The sequence below is a fragment of the Periplaneta americana genome, chromosome 10 (genome assembly GCF_040183065.1).
Source record: "Periplaneta americana isolate PAMFEO1 chromosome 10, P.americana_PAMFEO1_priV1, whole genome shotgun sequence".
Lineage (NCBI taxonomy): Eukaryota > Metazoa > Arthropoda > Insecta > Blattodea > Blattidae > Periplaneta > Periplaneta americana.
In genome coordinates, this window is record NC_091126.1 from 54,735,763 (window position 1) to 54,754,820 (window position 19,058).

Genomic DNA, 19,058 nt, shown 5'->3' on the forward strand with positions numbered 1-19,058 from the left:
GTTTCTGCACTTTTTCATATACTTTTATACTTGACATAACTGTATTTACAGATTGGCGTTCAGAGCTAAAGTGGATCAAGTCCATGAGCCGTAGTTTTGAGATAATAGGACTTAAAGTTAACCTGCTCTAGTGGATTATCTAATTTCACTAGCAATAATTTTATTGCTCCATTCTCAAGTTATGAATTTATAAAATATAAACAATTGTGATGTTAATTGATGCAACGCTTTGGTGACTTGATCCACTATGGCTCAGAACATCGTGAACAAATAATCTGAGCCAAAAGTGACTGGTGTCACTTACCGGCCAATGCTTTGAAATTAAGACTTGATCTATTACTGCTCGGAAAAGATCCAACTTCAATCAGAAAATGAATTAAACTCAATCTATGAAAATTTGTGACTTAATCCACTTTAGCTCTGAACGCCTCATATGTCGATAGATTCTTTTGTTTATACTTTATTTTTTACATAGTTTACAATCTTAACTTGCTTTCTGTAGTTATATTTGTTTAAAATTATAGGCCTATTTAAAAAAGTTAACAACAAATAATTCAGGAGACTACTATTATTGTGGTGACTGGCCGGGCTCAAACAAAAAGTGGTTTCCTAGGCATCTCAAATATTTATATAAAAGCGCCTTTCACGTTAGGCCTACAGGTGAAATACCATAAAGCCGCAAAATATTGCGAATTTGCTAGCTACAAATTAGTCAATTGATTAGAACGACTTAAGAATATGGCGAGACTACGTCATTATTGCGTTACTCACTCACTCATACACTCACTCACTCATTCACGAGTGAGTGAGTGATCACTCACTCGTTTATTTGTTTATTTATTTATCTATGCTTGTACGGTCAATAAAAAATGTAGAGGCCTATGTTTTTAATTATTTTAAGTGACACAGTCCTTGTATAAAAGTACTTAGCCTACGTGATATTCTGAAACTCAAATAAAACACCATTTCGGATTCCGTAATAAATTACATATACAGGGCTATTCAAAAAGAAAGAGCAGATTTCAAATATTTATTTTAAACAAACTATAAACAGTAGAAACACTTGCTGCACACCATTGGATAGAGGAAGGTTTAAAGTTTTATGGTCCATGAGGTTGCAAGCACTCAACATGCGTATCATGTGTTGCGCGACAAACATCAAAACGGCGGTTCATTTCTTGCCACACAAGAATCAACTGGTCCCTAGTTATAGAATTCATGGCTTCAACAATTCGATGTCGCAGATCTTGAAGAGTAGCAGGAAGGTGTGGTACAAACACCCTGTCTTTTATGTACCCCACAGATAAAAATCACAGGGGGTAAGGTGGGGACCTGGGGGGCCACACACGATGAACACGATCTTCTCCACCTCTTCCAATCCAACGCCCCGGAATGGTGTCGTTTGGATAATGCTCCACTAAAAAAAAAGTTCATACACTTTCTTTGCAGAAACGGCGCAAAAAACATTCACCTTCGGTGAGTTCTTGCATGTTCGACGACTACGCAAGGATTTTCAGTCCCTCAAATTCGGACTGACGAGTAACTGCGGCGGACAGGCCGTTGCTGTTTCCGCTTTGCTTATGGCCCCGGATCGGGCATCGCATGTAACCAAACGTTTATAAAAAAAATTGAACCTTCTTCTATCCATTGGTGTGCGGTAAATGCTTGTAGTGTTTATACTTCGTTTAAAATAAATATTTGAAATCTGCTCTTTCTTTTTGAATAACCCTGTATTAGACCCCTAATACTCTGAATATATATCATATCCACTTACCTTTGTATAAATTAATATCGGAAATGTGCACGTAACAACAAAACCAAAGCATTATTTTGCCAGACTATCAATACCGCTTTCAAACATCGTGCTTTGTCTCGACTCCGCTTGGCCTCCGCTCAGCTTGTAGCTGTTGTTGGCTCTGGTTGGAATCAATCGTCAGGACTCCTCTGTGTCGTGCGTATGCCACACTTTACTGTCAGAGCGAGCTACATCACTCCTTGAGTAGGTACGCAGTGAAGGAACCACTGCTCTTCTATTACAGATAAATAATGTCGTTCACTTGAATCTTTCTATATATAGTAATACCACAGTCTACTGGGTGTTCAGTTCAAAGTGTGTCATGGCTCGCTGTATGCCGTCATGTGGCTAGCCGATGAGCCTAGAGAATTCAATCTTCCTACACTTCCGCAGAGGTGTATAACCTATGAGGCAGAGAAGTTGCCTAGCAAGTACGGCGTTCATTCTGAAGAGTACGTACCGATACGTACGGTAACGCCGGTAGTGGCAGGAATGCGAACTGTTTGGAAATACGTACTGTCGGGATATGGGGAGAGGGTTAAGACTATTACTTACGTATTTGTTGACATTAACTTCGACGGTCAACGTGGACACGGAGCATTTGATTTGTGTTGTGGAATGTTACCGTACGCAACCGATGATAACAAATACCCTGCGTACGACTTGCCGGCGCAAAACACAGTTCGAAAGAGGTTATGGTAGCACACAGACCGTACAGACCGCCATCTGTTGCTACGACGTTCAAGTTATACCGTACACGTTCTCAAGTTCAGATTGAAGAACGCCTTAAATAATAGACAACTTCTCTAACATATAAGCTGAAACTCGCTTCAAATCGGTGACCCAACAACAGTGACGTCATGACACACTTTGAAATGAACATCCAGTAGTATATACAGTCACGAAGCTTGAGTTGTGAGGGTGCTAGGAACAATAGACTGTGCCGGTACTATTTCGTATTGTCTGTAATGAGGCGATATTAGCGATTCTAGTGGTTAGCAACTATCTATGGATGCATATTTAGTACGTATTGACCTTCGTGACTGTATATACTAGACTGTGGTAATACCACTTGTAAACCACTGTCTAACGCAGGCGATGTATTTTAATTTGTCGGAACAGTTATACCTGGTAAGGTTTATCTTGTCTCAGTAGCAATAAAACCAAGTCTCTTCAAATGAGGGTGGAGATTATAGGAGGGTTGTAAATTTTCAGTATTTCTTTCAAAACCTTGTTATTGTACAGGCTACCGGAACTCATTTTCTTGAAAGACAAGCTCAGTGACGGAACTACACAGTACGAAGAGAGATATTTTGTAATTTTATTTTGCGCTACAGAATGTAGCAACTAGTCCCTTCCGACACTGGATGGATGGACGGCATCGCTCCACCCCCCCCATCACCATAACAACACAGACGAAGTAAGACATATCTACTTTCTCTCTCTTTTCACAGTGAGGCAAGATACATCACACGGACTACAGGGTTCAACAATGCGCAGGTGCAGAATGTCTCTGGCTCAAGTGCTAGTGCGCTTGGCGCTGGTCTTCCACAGGATCGCCGCCGGTCTGGTCGTGGTGGAATTTGTAGTGGGCAAAGCAGACGTTGCAGAGAGTTTTTCTCGTGTATTCCAGTTTCCCTCCATCATTCCACCAACAATCATCTCCCCTCATTTCACCTATTATCTGCAATAATAAAAATGGGAGGGAAGAAGTCTTCAGAGTAGTACGGGTTTCCGATTCTGATACAGGAATCCCTTGGGGCTTCGGTCCCCTGGGTATCAGGTTGCTCGTCTGCGGATGGGACAGGGCTTTATCAGGGACTGGGGTAAGATGTCCCAACTGTCAGAGACGGTTTTACGATTCTGCTTTAGGAACAGCTTGGAGATCCGTGCCCGTGAGGCTTATCAGTAGGGATCGGAAGTTAAGGCACTAAAAATTGTGTTTTAGGCTCCTAAAAAGGCACTAAAAATTGTATTCCAGGCACCTAAAAGGCACTAAAAATAAAAATTTAGGGAAAATTAACCACTGAAAATTTATTCCACACACAATAATTAATTTGGGCTATTTCCTTACACGATGTTTTAATTAAATGCCAGTATTCGCTTTTTTGTCCGTTATGTATACACAGCAAATTAACATAACACTGCATGACCACTTAAAAAAATTAGATAATTGGTATTTGTCCTACAGAATGCTTAATTTTGTGTGCACTTTTTCGTCTCCATTTTCATAATTTGAATGATAGTACACAACAAGCAAATTTTCAAGATTAAAACACTCGCTCTTGTGACGTCTATTGAACAAAATCTGTTTTATATGTCGAAAAGGATCTCTCAACATGCACTGAAGTGACTGGAACGTGCTTATACAGTACCATCCTGGCTACATTAAACCCTTTAGGAAGATCACCACCGGTCCCACTTAGAATTTTATACACAGAATTAATGATTTCATATCCAGGAATTCTTGAAATAACACTTTTTAGCTTCTCATATATTTGAGCAGCATACTTGCCAGGAGCTACACATAATCTGTTCTTTGCATTCAAAAACAGGGACATGGATTCACAAAATGACAGACTGCTGGATTCCAGTTGTTGAATTGTTTTCTGCTACAAAAGTGAAATGCGCATCGATATATGCTAAGTCTTCTTTAAGTCCTTTTTCTTGAAACACATACTGAGCTTCTTTGATTGACAGAGAATCATTCTCTGAAAATTCCTTAACAATTAGTAGGCCAACTATTTGTTCAAAGTTATTCGCATAATATTTTACTGCTCTCAACCATGTCCCCCACCTCGTAACAATAGGCTCAGGGGGTAGGGGAGTGCCAGGTAACTTCTCTCTAAATTCAAAGCCAATCCTAGACTGTGTGCTTCAAGCAGATACGTCGTCTATATTATGCAGAAGGGTAGATAATAAAGTAAACCGTTATCTGAACTCAAGACGGTGACTGAGCGGTATGAATGATGGGACTAGTTAGGTAGAATGCCTTAAGAATTCCACCACAATAGTGTCCAAAATCTTTGTATACTATAAGAACTATAAGTTTTTTTTTTCAGTTTCAAGCAAAAAAAAATAATAATAATGAGTGCTGTTAACTATATATGCCTATACAGAAAAGAGAAAAAAGAACAAATAAAAACAAAAAAGGCACAAATTGTAAAAAAGGCAAATATAGGCAATATAAAACTTCACCATAACATTTGATTTTTCGTGATTCGTATACATAAATTAACAGCCTAAAGTACGTACATTCAAACAAAATAGGCATTTTCCTAAACTTCCGGTCCCTACTTATCAGGCTACTCGTCTGCGGATGCGACATGGCTCTGTCAGGAGCTGAGGCAGGATGGCGCACCTATCAGCATCAAATTCACAAATGCAACCCAAGTCACCTGTGTGACTCGGACATTCGTCGCATATACTGTAGCTATAGGGCGCACAATAGGCCATAGTATGCCAAGCTAAACCATGTCTGACTCTGCTTCATTATCACATTTTAACGATTTTCATTGGCACTTGTGAAGGACTGTGTAAACTGTATTAAACTTGGCTTGACTTTTTGAAGAACGGATACGGGACGAGTCCTTGGCCTTGGAATGGAATTTACGGAGGGGGGCACTATGGCCCATCACTGCGATCTGTTGAGATCTATTGCGCTAATCCTCCAGTGGCGCATTCCCAAACCCATACCGACTGACCACACTAAGGTTCTCTGTGTACCCAGGTTTCGAGCAGGCAACCCCACTCGTCCCTAGGTCAGCATCCTCCGTGCTTCGCCAGCCGGCGTTAGGGGAATGCTATTGAATGATAACGGAATTCAGAAATGGTGACGGAATGATGTAAATGCCTAATTTGGGGAAAAACGAGAGAACTCCGAGAAAAACACCAACTGTGATCAAATGAAAAATCCCAGACCTGACCGGGACTCGAACCCGGGGCGCCTGCTGAAGGTCTGACCACTCAGCCACCGCAGAGGGTGTCCTTGGACGTAAGCTTGCGCTAGGCCATTGCGGACCTAACACAGAATGTAACATTTAGAATGTTTTATTTTCGCTGGCAGAGGGCGTCTCTTCCACTCAACCAGCCCTAATCAATACATTAGCGAATATTTACAATACACTAAAGATTCTCCAGCAGTATTCTTCAGTTAATTTTAACGACTAGTATATGTTTATTTAATTTGAGATGTAACCTATACGAAAAAGTAATAACAATTTATGATCTGATGTAATTCAATTCAGTCTATAGGCCTATGCAATATGTAAAGAATTATAATTAAGTTGAGATAGCTAGTTGGTTAAATGTTGAGAATTAATTTAATAAAAGTTTACTAGAACTATATTATAGGGAGCAAACTATAATTCTAAAATATATTTAGGCCTATATAATGAGAATAATATTAATGTAATGAGATTTTGCCGTTAGAGGTTTTGTATTCTATTTAGAGAAATTAATGGTAATAATAAGAATGAACAGATGTTAGTTTCATTATAAGTAACTAATATTAATCAGTAATTAATTTGTTAAGAAAGAATTTATGTAATTTTGACCTAAATTAAGTTACTGTCCAACAACCCCTTACATCACTCGAAAGCGAGTTCCAATTTCTAGCAACTGAAACTGTATAGGATGAAGAATATAAAGATGTCTTATGGTAAAGTATAATGAGTAAATTGTTATGATGAGAACTGGTATACTTAGCTGATGATATGCGGATAAATTTTGAAAACGAGAAGCCAAGTAGATAGGAGTAGTGGTGCACAGAATTTGAAATAAGAGTATAAGAGAATGCAGGGCTCGTCGATCCCTTAGCCTTAACCGAGACAGAGTTTGGAAATCCGGGGAAATATGATCATACTAACGAATACTGCAAATGTAACGGACGCACGCATTATGCACACGTTGTAGCTTGCTGCTCAAATTTGCATTTGGGTTAATATATCATCGCAGTAGTCGAAGTGTGCCATCACGAGTGTTTGTACAGTACAAGGATTAATTTTAGTTTATCAGGAAGAAAGTGCTTCAGTCGCTTTAATGAGTGAATAATCGAAAATATTTTTTTAGAGGTGTGATTCACTTCTTCATTCCATTCCAGGTGACAATCCATATAAATGCCAAGGTTCTTCACGGTCGAGCTGTATGAAATAGTAATATTATTTACAATTATCGGTGGCAAATTTTGTTTGTCACACTTCGATCTTTTGATGTTCTATTAAGATAGCTTGCGACTTACTTGCATTTAAATTAAGTCCCTACGTTTGCGACCATAAGGATATTGGATTCAAGTCATCATTACGATTGTCAAAATCTGGGCAGCATTCGTGAATTCGATGCTAACAGGTGGGCACTCTGCCTCGGCTCAGACAGAGCCAGGTGCCATTCTCAGACGGGTAGCCTGATGGGCCCAGAGCCCAAAATCCTTTCCTATATCATAAACGCAAACCTGTAGGCCCCTCAATCTAGGCTATTATGAACGACTGCAAATGAGAGATGAAATGGGGGGAAGGTGGAATGATAGTGGGAAACGGGGATAGGCCTACTTAGAAAATATCCTTTGCAACGTCTGCTTTATCCATCACGAAATCGCTGGAAATCGAACACGAGGTGCCTGGATGGAAGACCAACGCGTTAGCGCTCGATCAGAGACGCTACTGCTTGTCTGTACGTATGTACGCGTAAGCGACGTGCAGGTCTTGCCAGCTTATTGATCCAATTTTAGTTATTGTACATCCATTTTATGTATCTTGCAAGCCTGACTTGCCATGCCTTGCTAATTTTTATCTTTAATATATTTAATTACACACATGGGAAATAGCATTGTTGAGTGCAGCTTGTTTATATTAGGGCTTACAAGATACTTTGTAGTACGTAAATACATGCAACCTCAATTTGATAAACAGCACATAGCTTGAATCTTCTTATAACGCAACAGTTTTGTGCCATATGATCAAGTGAAAGACAGATTCCTGTTTGTTTACGCAATATTATATGTGAATTTTGCAATACTAGGCTATAATTATATTAACTACATTTTTATTTAGAATAAGTACGTTATTATTATGTTCACAAACTTGGAGAGTTAACTAATATTTTGTCCTCGAGTGGAATATTTTGCAAAACAGAAACTCATAGGACTACAAAACGTTTGTTTATTATGAGAGAAATTAAATTTAAAACAGTTTTCTGATTCACCTGCATATACACAGATATACGAGGTAGGCCTATTACTTATTAACCATTGATGTAGGCTATAGGACGTTGATGACGTTCTCATACCGCTAAGTGAAAAAAAAAGGTAAGGAGAATTTGTGTTTCATATTAATTATATCACAGAACTGCATAAAGCAGATGATGTGGGATATTTGGGAGTTTGTGGGCTTGTACCTTGTCAAAAAAAAAAATACAGAAACTTCAATCGTTTCGGACCTATGTAATGACTCCATCATCAGAGTAGACAAATGAAAGAAAACCGATCTCTTGTACCGGTATCTATTACTTTAAGCTACCTTCCAGGAGTGGACTAGTAGCTATTCATTTCTCCTTCAGACCATTCTTACCATCTGGAGATTTTAGTAAAATCTGGTAGACATCGTATTAGGTTCCATTTTCGAAGTCGTTTACCAATGGTCGGAATTTCTTGACTCGTCAGTCAACCCCTTAAAACATGAGCAGGATGAAGGGGTAAGCCATGATCTCCCTCCTCTTAGCCATCACTTGTTAATTCAAAGTTAAGCAGTTTAGGTACGCTCCCCTTCCTAAATTCTCCTTTTCTGTGTATTGCGGGCTGTATTTTATGTGACGTAATCTTTGCCGACCTCTGTCTTACACTATACAGAGTGACCTACATAATGTCATTTATTCTGGTGGATGATTCCTTTAGTGAAGAGCAACAAAAATGTCAAATACCATTTTGCTGTGTTCTTAATACTTTTCCAGAAAACCGTGCATTTTAAAAGCCATTAATTGTGCCAACGTACAACGCTGTAATCAGTAGGGAATGCACATCGGTTGTGTTGCTCTGAACAACTCCTTCACCTCCCTTGTTCTGAATATGGGAGTGAGAGGTCATTGCCATGTATATTATTTTTAAAATTGTAAGAAAGAATAGAGATGATATACACTTTAATATTTGTTTTTAAACTGTGTTAGAAAATAGTCCCGCGCCGTGGCGTCGTGGTCTAAGGCATCCTGCCTAGGACTCGCGTTACAGAATGCGCGCTGGTTCGAATCCTCATGGGAGAAGAAATTTTCTCATGAAATTCCGGCCAGTATATGGGACCGGTGCCCACCCAGCATCGTGATGCACTTGGGGAGCTATGGTAGGTAGCGAAATCCGGTTGCGAATGTCAGCTATAACGGCTGGGAGGATCATCGTGCTAACCACACGATACCTCTATTCTGGTTGGATGATCGTCCACCTCTGCTTCGGCATGTGGACGTGAGGCCAGCAGCCGGCTGTCGCTCTAGGCCCTTCACGGGCTGTAGTGCCACGGATTGTTATTATTGTTAGAGAATAAACAATGCTAATTTCACGTTAAACAAAATAACTTGGAAGATTTAAAAAAAGTCCACAACTTAACATTAGTTCAATGTTCAGAGAACACAGATAATAAGACAGTCTTATTTCAAACTAAATTTACAAGATTAGGAAATATTTCCACACTTCCATTTCAATTGAATGTTCTGGACATCTAGAGAACGTAAATAATAACGATGCTTATTTCACCTTATAAAAGCAAAATTTTAAAATATTTGAAACTCCACAGAAAACAAAAATAGGAAATACAATATCGATGGTGTTGAACAGCAATCTCGTATGTCAAAATATAAATTTTACAGGAGAATGAAAAAAAAAAAAATTAAACCTTGATAATAATCCGATATTGATGATATCTTTAGCCTTATAAAAGTAATCAATAAACTAATCAAAACAATGCTATAGTACAAAGCAAAGTTACCTAGGTATATGTTTAACCGTAACTAATATTACATAACAAAATTCTTATCGCAGTACGCTTCCTAGGTGATATTGGTGCGCAACTTCCTAACATCAGAATATTAAATTATTTTCTCGAAATCTTCTGAAGCTATAGAGCTGACGTTTTTACAACACATGGGCACATATCTTTTGTTTATGATGAAACAGTAGTTGCTTTGTTTTATTCATTTCCTTACAAACATTTTCCATGCAAATATTTTCAAAATTTTTCAATGCACTATCTTCGGTAATACGTATTTACGATACTTATATTAGGTTTACGAAAACATCACTTCAGTACCTGAAAGGCTACTAAATAAACATATCTGAAAATTTCACTTTTCTATAAAATAAGTTGAGGAGATATTCCTTTTGAATAAAAAACAAACTTGTGAAAAATGAGCATTAAAATTAAAACTTACATTTATACTTATATATATATATATATATATATATATATATATATATATATTTGGACTTATACTTCTCAGACAAATCTAAAAAATTACCATGGGTACAGTTTTAATAAGTTCTCTTGCCTTTATCTATTGATTCAGTGCTGACCATCCCTGTATATAGCTCGACCAAGCGGTATATACTACCTCTTTCGTCTGTCTCTTTCCTTTCCGCTGCAAAGCGCTCAGGCTCTCCTGAGCTCTAAAGCGCGCACTTGCCCCTATGCGCATCAATTGACATGACTGCTCTAGAGGTTAACGAGGGCACCTCTTTGATACTGAAACACTGGCTATCGGCTATATCCTTCCACGAATGACTCACCATCGTAAACATTCTTGGGACACATCGCAGATAACACAGGCAAGAGTGTGGTTTGTTTTTAATATACTCGCCGCACTAATCACTATTGTTTATACAAGACATTATAGCATTGTATCGATTTTATTCAATTCGCAGAAGAGAGTTGAACATAAACTGTCGGCTCGAGATGGGACACATTGAAATGTTTAGATTAAATATATTGCTACTTTATATAGTCCATATCGCTAAAGATATTAATTTTGAAGAATTTAACAATTTAACACTCATTACTGATTTCTATAAAACCTCAAATAAAATAATGTTATGGAATAGGTTATGTGAAAGAAAAGACCGAACACATCACTAGTCACTAGTTAAAAGTACTAGTTTGGGTTTCAAAACGAAGATATGTGTTCGGTAGGCCTACATTACGGACTGTACTATGCCTTTTGATTGTAATGTTCGGATTTATTTCGGTTTTGTTCTGATATACATTCCCCTTGTAAAGAACAGTAATATTCCTTAATTTTGTAAAATAACCACGAATTGAAGACTTGAAGAACACAGACAAGCTGGGACTTGCACCAACAAGAAACTTCTACATTACGACTGATGATGACATTGCCTTTCGAATGCGGAATGTATTGTCTGCCATCATCTTTAATGACTGACTCTGTGAATGCCAGGCAACATTGGCAATCGCCAAGAACCATCCGAACACAAAAATCACACTATGACAAAATCACTATTATCTACATAGCGATTTTTCCGGAGCTGTCACAGTTCAGAGCTGTGACGGAAAAACGCTGTCACACCTCATCTCTGGAGAGAATGTCCGATGCAGTATGCTGCCGGCCTTAACAGTCTCTCATCTTAACTACTAGACCAGAACATCATCGTTGAAAATACGAGTAGGCCTATAACTTCGATAGCCTAACGTATTTCAACTATCGAGACAAATTAATCATTTCATGTAATACGATAACGATTTCAATTTAAATTTTACGAATGATATTCGTATATCGTGAGTTATTAGTATCAATGGCGTAGGCCTATTTCTAAGCAAGAAGGTACCCTGGCTCTGGAATTTCGGTAGTACTAACAGTGTTGTCTTCGTCATAGTTTCTACAGGAATATTTTATGGAATGTCAGATGAAAATACATGACTAGACAGACTAAGTTTATAGAGATTGTTAAGACTGTGGATTAGACCTCACAATGAAATTGTTTAAATATGAATAAAATGTGACTTCTTGTAAATGCAAATTTAACGATAATATGAAAATCATAAGTGCCCTGGTGCCGCCCGCCTCGAAAAATGATACGTTGGCGTCGTGAGGGCCCGCCAAGTCTGAAATACATCCCTGATTAAATAGTGTTGTTACTTCTAACTTTACATAGACATTTCAACATCACGAGTGAAGACAGCGAATAAGATACTGTAAGGTGAGTACTAAAACGACATAGGTAGACTATTATTTCTATATTTATACTTGCTCTACCTGCAAAGGCTATATCAATTTCATATAGCCTACCATAATATGGGGGGCTTAAGCATCCAATAACCTCCATTTATATTTTATGTATTAATTAATAATTGCTCCACCTGCAAAATGATATCCATTTTCATATACGATACTATTGGGGCAAACTCTCATAGTCCCCATTGCACTTTCGTCATAAACTTATACAGGGACATCATTTTATTTTTACTTTAATTTTTATTGTACCAGAGTCTTTGAATGTACTTCACTCCCACCCCCTCTACTAGTAAACTTCCAACCGTACTCCATACAGAACCAAGGCCGCGTATGCAGTCAAAGTAAACAGTACTGAGTTAGTATAATACGTTCCAGAAATACGTCTGCGTTTTCCAGTGACGAAAGAGCTTTCAATATTGAATCATATTTTCGCGCAGATACTGTCGTCCGTTTGTCTACATCGTATCCCGGTTTCCCCCACCCGCTTCTGCTCGCCCCCTGTAAAGGCTAGTGGCTGGGATGTCTTAGCTATTTTCTGAAAACATTAATTTCTGTTAGGAATTGGACGTTTACGTAATATTATACAACTGTTTAAAATAACTTAAATAAAAGGGCCTCGTTAAGTAATTAACTGTCACGTCATTTCCTCCTTACTACGATCTTGCGACAAAACCATTTGGACGGACAGTAGATAGCATGTCTGAGTAATTTTATCTGTGCGGGTCAGGCAAAAGTGAAGATTGAATTTACAGTACCTAAGGTACTCTTTTATAGAGTAGGTACAGAATTATTTCAACGTGAGGACGAAACTGGTAATTGGAATTAGGTACAATAGTCTATAGTGCGATAATATGCACAAAAGAACATAAACCTGTATCAAAATGAACGGCTAACATTTTCAAAAATGTATTTAAATATCCATATTATGATTATTTTTCAATTTAACTTCATTCTCTATATTGTACGCTAATGTGCTGTAGACAGTATAATATGCACTGCATAATGAATACGTCCGAAAGGATACCTCAGTTCGTGAGTAAAAACACTTATTGTTAATACTGTACTGTATTTTGATTAAACAAAAACCTAATGAAAATTATCAAACTCAAAATCGCGATATTTCCTAGTTTACGTAAATGGATGAACTACTTTTCTTCCTTCCTATATCTAGTAAAGTGATTCGTTTGTATTTTACGCCAGTATCATCGAACTCCAGTCGTGGAAGGTGTTAGCAAACGGTGTTTCCGGTTCTCAACCGTTAATCCAAAGATATAGCCAGGTTAATATATTAAAAATATTATTGAAAATAAAATGATGTCCCTGTATTATACTAAACCGTCAAAAAAGACAATCTATAACAAACATAGACAGAATATCAGTGTTTATAGTAATGCCTACAATATGTAAGATTAGTCCAAAAAGACATAGGTTATGTGAAAAGCAGGCTGCTTATAGAGAATTGCCTCACGCCTGCTCTAGTAGGCCTATTGTGCATTTAAACCGGCGGTTTTAGGTTCATAAAATGCACAATGTTCATGTGTATGATCTTGCATGTTTTTCACAACTGACTAACAAATCCGATATTTTGTGTATTTAAATTACTGGAGGCTCCAATATTAGCATTTTTTCACATCCCATTCACGTAGGCCTATTTATCCAATATAGAAAACTTCAAAATCAGTTTGAATTCTTTATTAACTGCTTAATTATACACTATATCGAAAGTGACTCACACTTTAACACACTTAGATACTGTATTTATTTATTTTTTTTAATTTTAGGGTAGACAATAGGTTATAGGCTCACTAAGCACTTCACAGGATAAAACTCAAGTATAGTGGACCAATATTTAAATTGTAAATATTAATGCAATATGTTATGTGTTAATGAAGTACTATGTTTTAAGTAGGAACGATCTCACTACATTAAATACAGTAATATTACTTTAAAGTACTAAGTAAGAAAATCGAAAACTAACTCCATAGATGTGTTCAACTTTCATCACATTCGAGACAGAAAATTTGGGAATTTGAAGCGATTGGCCTGTATGTTAGAGTCTATGGGCTATAAAGAAAAGAGATAAGAAATAAAACTAACGAAATAAATGTTCGATTAAAAAACTTGCTTTTATTAATTTAAAAATAATTTTCGCTTTTTGCTCTAATCTTGAGAAATATTAAAATTGCTTACTGAATTCTATCTGTAAGTATTTTTCTTGTATAGAAATACAATCATGTTAAAAAAGAAGTCTGAACCAAGGAAAGAAAAAAAAAATAAGCAGAACTGAACACAATTACGGAACTCAGAATTCTTACTAGGCAGGCCTACTGATTTCTTGTGTTCATTATCGAGGTTTGGGAACTTTTTATTTGTCCGTGCTCACTTCTTTGAGGACCATGACCTATGTTTATCCATTACGCATGCACTATTTGGTAACAGAATTTTGTGGTCTTATGGCCATTCCATTATAATGTGGGGCCAGGCCTATTTCTAAAGTTACTGTATTAGGCCTAGATGTTAAAACACTAGACAAGAGAGACGCACACAGAAACACACCCTGTCCATACGGTTCCAGTTTTCTGTATACTGTACATCGAACTTGAGGCAACTGGTGTCATCATCAGTGATGACAGTAATTTAAGTACACTGAAGAGCACCGCTTAATACAGCTGTAAATATTGTACCCATAAGTTTTGAACCTCCAGAACTACTACTTGCTACAGTACATGTTGAGTTATAAAATGTAGGCCTAAATGGTCGAAAGTGGAGAAACATTTACTACAGAGAGACATATCCATAATAAATATCGTAATAATGTATTTAAAGGTTTTCTGAATTAAACAATATGAGCTAAACACATTCCCAACTTCTTAATCAGACCACTTTGATTTAATGCATTTAAAAATGGTTGAATGTATCTGTATTCTATCTTAGAAGCGCAATCCGAAGGTTATTATATTAATTCAATAAAATTGATTCAGTAGGTAATTTAATTGACTTACTGTAAAAATATTGGATAGAAATTGATAATATAATAATCAAATTAATCAGTGAACATTGTAGATTCATTATTATAAAGTATTACACGAAACCCGTAAACAGACGAGGAATGCAGATCTGGAAGTTAACCAGTTTAGGCCTACTGCGTGCCTCAGGCATTTTGTAAAATAGGCTATATATTGAAGGGAAATGGAACACATTTACATTTTTATGAATATATACAGTATATACAGGTACTCGTAACAGTTAAAGTCACAATTTATACTTTCACGTGAAAATAATTACATTCAAAATCTCTGTGTGGAATACGCGAAATTCCTTAAAAATGTAGAGTAGATACGGAATTAATCCAAAATGGCGATCAAAATATGAATGTAGTTTAATTTACAGTAGAAACTAATAATTTTCTACATGTAGTTTTTATATAAAATGGCTCACACATTCGCATGAATTGAAGGAGTAAATAGTGGTCCGATTATAGTGCAGGGGTGGATGGTTAATTCAATGTAATTCTAAGCCACTCCCTCCTCGAACTTCATTCTCGCTTCCCATTGGCTGAGTATTTACCCTGTCGCTTAAATGTAGACATCCCTCCTTGTTTGTTCTTTCATCGAATCTTCTTTTTCTACAAGAAATGTGAAATTTCTAAATTCAAATAAGTGAGTGAAAAATAATCCCGTGCATAAAACCTTTCACTTAAACATTATGACACACTAATGCTCATTTTCCCATATATTGGTTACATTCCTTAACCTAGACGCCAAAATACTGTAACTTGACACCATACGTATCCAATAATTAATAAATACATTTATCACATTACAAATATTAATATAGCTTCCGTAAATTAATAACGGATAATTATACAATCTTTTTTATATTACATAAAAAGTACTTTAGAATGACGTATAGGCCTACTTATGTGACATCACGAAGTACGTTTCAACACCGGAAATGGCGGAGGGGGGGTGAACTACAAACAAGTCATGAAAGTATGGCATTCGTTAACTATGATTAGAATTTTTTCCTCACTCAGAAATCTCTTTTCAGCTGAAGGTTAAAAATAAATTCAACTCCATTTCTTTCCTTTCCCCCTAACTTCCTAAACCAGTCCCCTTTCCCCTCACCGCTTGACCATTCCAGTTGTGTTTCGATCCAAGCACCACCAACGCCACAACCAAAACCCGGCCAGAGAATGGAACTTCTCACGGCGATGACGTCATCCACCCAATCGGGGCCACGGAATCCTTGGAATGAAACGTGTAAACCCCGTAGGAGATAGGCACGCTACATGACGGGTGAGTGGTCTGTTTTCAGAACATTATTTTGCTGATCAAATTTTCACTGGGAAAACTGCTTGCATGGGGTTCAGGAGTGGACTGAAAGTCTGTGTGTAATTTCGATGGACTTTGTGAAGGGTTTCAGTGGTGTTTTGGTGGCCTAGGATTTCTCTATTCGACCAAAGTGTGTGTGTGATTCCCTTGGTCACTTCCCTATACACTCCTGCTCCGCTCACGGCGAACGCTAGATGGCCAAACCCAAGGCTCGCTGCGACGCACCGCACTCTCTTGCACTAGCCGTAAACTGTGAAGCGATCGTTTGCTGGTGTCAAAAACGTAAAACTGTTCGGCGATTACAATTCGTTGTGTGCCTTCCAACTCGTAGACGAGATTTCTGTGTGGTTTTTATTATGTCTTGGTTGGTTCTCTACCCCCCTTCCTAACCCCTCCCCCGTATTCCCTCTCCCACGAACGCATTCCAAATCCCCCTGTGTCCCCCTCCCTCTGTCGTACCACTAAGTTTTCTAATAAAGCAAACCCATAAGGGCTGGAAAGCTCGACTTGTTCGTCCACATGAACAACTTGAAGACCGAAAATTGATGTAAGAAATATTAACCTATTCCTTATACCGTATGTTGGAAAATTTTCACGTATATTAGGATACTATATGCGTGTCCGCTAAAAAAAATTAAATACGCTGGCATGTAATACGTTGAAAATAATTTTGTATGTAGGTGAAGAGTGCAAAGTGCAAATAATTTAATGTGGGGTGTAAGAGTTTTGTCGTAAGTAATTAAAAATAGTCCGAGAATCAAGATGGCGGACAGTCTGTTTCCGAAGTAGGAATCTGCCAGAAAAGAGACTAGAATTTTAATCGGAGTTCAATGTCTCATCCATGTGAAAGGTGTCATTTCGAAGACCTGCAGAGGAATACCGCGGAACGAAAACAAGTTTCAGGTGTTCAACACAAAATTGGTGGAGAAAATAAGCAGTTGAAATCACTTCACAAAGCACGATAAGCATCTAGGCTGCAGTGCGAAGTAGAAACCTTATTTAATACGTCTGAGAAATTATGTACATGTGAAGATTTTGTAGATATCTAGTATTGAGTTTGATGAGGTGAATGGCAAGCGGTACACCTGTCGCCTATATATTTCTTGATTTATCAGTGAATCCGCTTGATGGCTATCTCCACTAACCAAAAGTTGAAGAGCATGTATTCAGGTCATAGGAGGGGCGGCATAGAATCAACAGGAGGTCCGTTGCTTAACGTAATTATTTTTATTACTTACAAAGCCCATATCTCCTCCAGCAAATGTAACACACATTCTGGTCGCTGTGTACATCCCGTAAACATGTGAAAAATAATGCAAAGCAGTTTTCCCGTTGACATATTATGAAGTCACATTATATGATGGTACTTGTTATATATAATTTGTTACCTGACTACTCAGTTCTTTAAGTACTGAGAGAAAGATATGCATATGCTTAAGAATATTACACATTTCCTTAACTTCAAACACTTGAGTTGATAAGTCCCGAGGTAATGAGTCCCATGGAGAAGGATTCCGAAGACCTTTTCCCAGATTATCTATTAAAATATTTTAGCGGTCACAATAAGAGTAAAACTTGAAAAGATAACCGAATCGAAAAAAAAAAAAAGTTGCATGTTACTTTGAACTTGAGGTGTTTTTCCTTAAAACTAGCACAAACTAAACACAGGGTGTTGCGAAACGCGGAACCTTTTGCTTACTTTTCGAACTCTTGACGATTCGATTAGAATTGCACACACGGTAGCCTCGTCATATCCAGAAGGTACTGTCGACTAGAACTCCAACTGAACGAACGAAATAATGCTTAGAAATTGTAAGTCTTTCCTTCTCTTCTAGCGGATGTGTCATATCATTGTCTGTGGGAGGGAGAGCCGATGTAAACGCCCAATTTATCTATAAATGACATTGGTAATTTTCTCCCCCACCCGCATCGTGCTTCTCGCACTCTCTCTCCTCTCTCTCTCTCTCCTGCTCTTTCTCTTTCTCTCGTGTTACTTGTAATTCATATGAAATGTATTTGCGCCAGACTGTCACATTAGGCTAGCCAACCAGTAGTATGCATTGAAAGTGTAAGAGGGGGTACTGATAGTACCAATAGGAAACTTTAGAGCCCATGGACCGACCAATCACAGCTCAGTTGCGCCATGGGTCAACCAATCGGTGGAAAGGGATCTGGTTTTGTTGTGAAGAGGAGCAAAGTTGCCCGAACTCGGAGAAAACTGAACTTCGGGTGTTTCCGGAATTGCTTTCGTGGTTACTTTGGGTGGGGGACGTTTCTCGCCTTACGTCACACAAGCAGTCTCGTTAACTATTGCTCTATCTTTCTTTCTTTTTACCTTTTTCTTCAACTGGTTTCATAATAGCACTGCCTGCCATGCATTACGTTATAAATATATAATCTTCATTTACTATGTATGCAAATATTTGATTTCGTAAATATATTTCGATATTACCCATAAGGCCATTAGAGCGATAATCTCATTGTAATTCCATTATTCCTATCTCTGTGACAAAATGGTATTCCTTTGTTCCAAATGTCCTTCCTATGAGTCTAAATGAACGTGATTTTCAGCGACCATAATTATTGAGTTACTCTAGTAAAATAACATTTTATATTTAACTGCACTCACTATTCAATTTATTTGAAGTATACATTTAATACAATATTGGGATATGAATTTTAAGACGATACGGAACGAAACTGTTAAT

The 19,058-nt window shown here is 37.6% G+C and overlaps 1 protein-coding gene and 1 long non-coding RNA gene across 14 annotated transcripts in view; one reads left to right on the forward strand and one right to left on the reverse strand.

The window, feature by feature from the left end:
- Positions 1 to 3,230: 3,230 nt before the first annotated feature.
- LOC138707707 (uncharacterized) lies at positions 3,231 to 19,030 on the reverse strand. Its single transcript, XR_011334329.1, has 2 exons — positions 18,050 to 19,030; positions 3,231 to 3,479 (listed from the first exon to the last, which is right to left on the reverse strand). It is a non-coding gene; the product is annotated as an uncharacterized lncRNA (long non-coding RNA).
- Positions 16,180 to 19,058, forward strand: part of LOC138707703 (mucin-2-like) — a 153,079-nt gene continuing 150,200 nt past the window's right edge. For all 13 annotated transcript variants that reach the window (XM_069837538.1, XM_069837539.1, XM_069837540.1 and 10 more), the window contains exon 1: positions 16,180 to 16,314. The gene's annotated coding sequence lies outside the window, so the exon portion shown is untranslated. The remainder of the gene's footprint in view (positions 16,315 to 19,058) is intronic.